This window comes from Carlito syrichta, unplaced genomic scaffold (assembly GCF_000164805.1).
Source record: "Carlito syrichta isolate Samal-C Ts95f unplaced genomic scaffold, Tarsius_syrichta-2.0.1 Scaffold52392, whole genome shotgun sequence".
Taxonomy (NCBI): Eukaryota; Metazoa; Chordata; class Mammalia; order Primates; family Tarsiidae; genus Carlito; species Carlito syrichta.
In genome coordinates this window covers 6551-11246 of record NW_006996488.1, presented here as the reverse complement: position 1 = coordinate 11246, position 4696 = coordinate 6551, and the positions used below count along the sequence as shown (strand labels likewise).

The 4696-nt window shown below is 54.6% G+C and overlaps 1 pseudogene across 1 annotated transcript; it reads left to right on the top strand.

Annotated features, from left to right (window-relative positions):
• The first annotated feature begins 6 nt into the window (after positions 1 to 6).
• Positions 7 to 1871, top strand: LOC103250707 (annotated as a pseudogene). The gene is made up of 2 exons (XR_002481404.1): positions 7 to 153; positions 1246 to 1871. The product of XR_002481404.1 is annotated as a single-strand selective monofunctional uracil DNA glycosylase-like (transcript).
• Positions 1872 to 4696: the final 2825 nt, after the last annotated feature.

Sequence of the window (4696 nt, the reverse complement as noted above, 5' to 3'; positions counted from 1 at the left end):
CTGCAATTTTTGGAGCCTGTGGGCATCATCTACAACCCTGTGGAGTATGCATGGGAGCTGCATCGCAACTACATGATTTGCTTCTGCCAAGGCCCCAAGGAAGTGCTTTTCCTGGGTATGAACCCAGGGCCTTTCGGCATGGCCCACACTGGGGTAAGGGGCTTGGCTTCCCTGGCAGGTGGAGTGGGGTGGGGAGTGTAGGGGGTGGGGGAGTGGGAGTCCAGGGGCTTTTTCCAGAATCTCTGTGGACAGCCTGAGGTCTTCTTCCATCACTGCTTTGTCCACTGCCTTGGTGTGTGTGGAGGAGCATGTGCATGGCTGTGCAGGTCCCCGCCCCGTCCTCTCCTAGCACACACAGGCTCCTGTGGTTGCAGACACTCTCCTGGTCTCTCTGCCCATAATTAACCAAGCACATTAATGGTAGTTCTGATTTCCCCAAGAGCTGGCCGCTAATTACCTCTGAAAGCCCTTCCTTCCTCCAACTCCATCCTTGCCTTGCCGGATCTCCCCTGTCCCTAGTGTGTGGTTGAGGTCAGAAGAGGGCTAGGACTGCTGGGTCCTGAGAGGAGCCTGGCTGACAGGTGGGTATGGAAGACACGTGGGGCATTCCGGCCACCTGGGTTTCTTTCTCAGCTGGGGAGAGGTTCACAGCAGCACCGGGCTCCAGGGCCAGCCTGCCTGCCTCTCAGGGCTCAGGATGAGTGACTGCCCCTCGGTGGGGGTGCTTGGCATGTGGGGGAGGGGAAGGGTCCTCAGGGCAGGAGGCTCAGCTGCTTTTATTGACCCCAACTGGGTGATGAAAGGTGATCGATGATGATCGATGGAAATGACAGCCTGAGTCTTGGGGCTGGGAGGGCAGCCGGTGAGCGTGGTCAGCTCTGTCCTTGTGCCTCCTTGACTCTGGCTGCCTTTCTTTCTTGGCCATTTGTCTGTCCCCATTACTAACCAGTGAGACCCGTGTAGGGCTGGGTTTCTCATTGTATTCCCTGTGCTTGGTCCCAAAGTCTAGTTGGGGCAGAGGCAGACAAGTAGATTCTTCTGGGCCACAGTCTACAGTGAGGAACTGGAGAGAGATGGACAGGCTCTAGCCACAGGGCCCGGACTCCCTGTATGAGGCCTTCAGGTGAAGGTGAGGGTAGGGGCCCAGGCTGAATCCTCCTGGAAGGTGGGAAGGGGTCACTTAGGCGAGACCCCTGGCTTCAGGCCCCAGTTGGAAGCCCCTCACGGCTCTCTCCTTCCTCACAGGTGCCCTTTGGGGAAGTAAACATGGTCCAGGACTGGTTGAGCATTCAGGGGCTGGTGCTGACTCCTCCCCAGGAGCACCCTAAGCGACCGGTGCTGGGACTAGAGTGCCCACAGTCAGAGGTGAGTGGTGCCTGATTCTGGGGCTTTTCCCAGAACCTCTGTGGACAGCCTGAGGTCTTCTTCTGTCACTGCTTTGTCCATAACCTGTGTCCTCTGCTCTTCCTGGCTTCCAGCGGGCGCAACCTCACCTCTGCCGAAGCTGCCTGCCAGGCAGCGAGAACAGCTTCTCAGGCTCTGTGAGGCGGCCCTCTGCCGGCAGGTGCAGCTGCTGGGGGTGTGGCTGGTGGTGGGAATGGGGCGGCTGGCGGATCAGCGGGCACGGCGGGCTCTGGCCGGCCTGACTCCAGAGGTCCAGGTGGAGGGGCTCCTGCACCCTTCTCCCCGGAATCCGCAGGCCAACAAGGGCTGGGAGGCGGTGGCCAGGGAGAGGCTGGAGGAGTTGGGGCTGCTGCCACTGCTGTCGAAATGAGTGCTCTGGGACTGGATGGGACACCCAAGGCCTCTGAGTCATCCTTGCAGCAGATGCCAGTGCTCCTCCTGTGCTGGAGCAGAAGGTCCCCTGGGCTGCTGGGACACGTCTGCCTGGATTTCGGACCCGTCTTCCGACTACTGCGGCATTTTGACGCTACTCCTGCCCACCCTCCTGATCCCTGCTTTTTTCACTTCCTCTGAGCATCCTCTGTGGTGTCTGACGCCCGGCAGCCAGCAGGCGTGTGGTGTTGCACGTAGACTGCTCTACCTCGTTTCCTTGGCAGACTCTTCCGCGGAGAGCGACCTTGGACTTCTCAGGTCCTAGTTGGTGTTTTTGAGGAAATATCTTGCCAGGATCCCTGCCCGTTCTTCTAGAACAGCTTCCCGAGCCTAGACCTTTCCTCACAGGGACCAGGACAGAGCCTGAGACATGACATCACGAGCGAACTTCTTGTGGGACTGAGGCTAGAGCAGAGGAAGAACTCAGTGTGGCAGAAGGAGGGTCAGAGGCCCTGGATTCTCATCCCAGCCCTGAGACTCATTAACTTGGTCATGGACAAACTGATTGGCCTCTCTGAGCCTCAGGATCCTCTTCTGTAAGATGGAGGTGCCACCTCCTGGGGCTGGAGCAAGGTTTCACTGAGATAAGACCTGCAAGGGCCTGACGTAGGCCTGGCACGTGTGTGCTCACTACATACCTTTCTTGCCTTCTCGCCTCGGGTTGGGGGGGTCACAGCACTACAAGGGAAGCCCCTCTCCACTCTGCAGACCTTGCCTCGTGAGTCCAGGCTTCCACCTGTGGCCAGGATGGGGGCAGATTCCTGCCCTGCCAGACGTGGACAAATAACTATGAAAAACCCAGCCTGGAATTTTTTTTCCAGTCTAAGCATTAAAATCCCCTCAACCCTTTGTCTTAGTGCCTTTCCCCACTCCTGATTCTGCATGTTCGGGGAGGCAGTTGTGTAGAGTTCTTCCCCTTACCTCATTGTTTGCAAAGTATCCTCTGGGGTTGGGAGGATGTAGCAGGTCTCCCATTGCCTTATCAAAGCCGTGGGGCCTTCGGCTGTCCAGTAGCTTGTGTGATGGTCACGGCATCATGGGAAGCAGGTATGGGTGCTTGGGAGCCTGGTGGCTCACTCACTTTTCATGTCTGCTGGGTGGCTACGTGGGTGCCCAGGGCTGGGGAGGTGGACCGAGTTGGGAGCAAAGCAGATCTGGAGACCACCTGAAGGAGAAACACATGGTCTTCCCGTCTCCTGGGAGACAGGCTTTCTCCAGCTTCCAAAATTAATGAGATTTTTAGTCAAACCCTCCTTGTTCATTGTACGGTAAAGGACTTTGCCTTGTCTTCAGATACGGAGAGGGAAATGAAATCCTTGGAATTTCCCTAGTGAGGAGAGTGTGTTTGTTGTTCATGGTGGGTTCCTCAAACCTCACCTGAATTTCAGTTGCCATCTGCCCCTAGAGCACAGCCGAGTTTAAACTGAAATGTTGATCTGAGACTGCACCTGGGATACATGCTAGGATTTGACTGAGGATGGAGGCCGACTGTGCCAGAAAGACGGAGTGTATGGATAGATGGCTGGGACGCTGAGTTGGTGATGGCCACTGATCTCCAGGGAGGGAAGAGGGGCCAGAGGTTGAGTTGATCCAAGTGGCCTATGGTTTGACTCCATCATGCCCACAAAAGAAAACCCTGAGAAAAATGTCTGACACCACAGTCCTCTTCCTGGTTGGTGAACACATGGATGTGCTGGAAGGGTGACGTGCCCTGATTCTATGGGCAGAGGACACAGCTGTGTTTGGGACGCTCCCAGACCTCACCTTACAGCTTTCTTCCTCTGACTGGTTCTGATTGTGGTATCCTTTATAATAAAGTTCTAATCATAAGTGTAGTGTTTCCCTGAGTTCTGTGAAGTTCTAGCAAAATTGTCCAACCTGAGGGGGTTGCGGGAACCTTTGAACTAATAGCCATTTGGTCAGCAGTGCAGGTGGCCTGGAGACCCCTGAGCTTGGGACTGGCATCTGAGGGGAGGGGGGGTGCCTGTTGGGGACTCTGCCCTTGAACCTGTCGAGAATCCACTGACTACAAATGGTAAGCAACAGAGTGGCATTGCAGCATTGCACCTTTTCAGACCTTGAATTCCTTTCTCATCTACTGCCAGGCTGTGGTGCTAAGTGGTGAGTGGCCCATGTTGCAGCACTGTGGAGTAATTACACAGAGCTAGAAACCATTGTTTCACTGTATATTTAGCTGAGGCAGTCGGGGAAGGCTCTCTGGAGGAGGTGGTATTTCTTTTTTCTTATTTAAATTTTTATTTTTAAAATTATTTTTATTTTCATTTTTTGAGGCAGAGTCTCACTCTGTTACCCAAGCTGGAGTGCAGTGGCACGCCTGTGGCCACTGGAGCCTTGACCTGTTGGGCTCAGGCAATCCTTCTGCCTCAGCCTTCCAAGTAGCTGGAACTACAGGCATGCACCACTGTCTGGCTAATTTTTTGATTTATTGTAGAGATGAGGTCTTGCCAAGTTGCCCATGCTGGTCTTGAACCTGTGGGCTCAGGCAATCCTCTCACCTTGGCCTCCCAAAGTGCTGGGATAATAGGCATGAGTCACCTTGCCGGGCTGAGGTGGCATTTCAAGTGGCCTTAAAATGGGAAGTTTTGGAGCGCTTCAAGAATAGTGTTATGTTCAAGGGGTGGCGAGTAGATCAGTGCTGGCTTGGCACAGTTGGGAGAAAAGCTGGAGAGGTAAGTTGAGCAAACTTGTGAAGGGCCTTGAATGCTAGAATAATTAAAGTCCAGCAAGGAAAGTAAGATGCACAGGATACGCACACTGGAAACACCCAACAATGGATGGAAATCCACAGAAGGAGATACAGGGCCATGTAGGAGGTGGAATGGGTGCAGGAGGGAAGGGG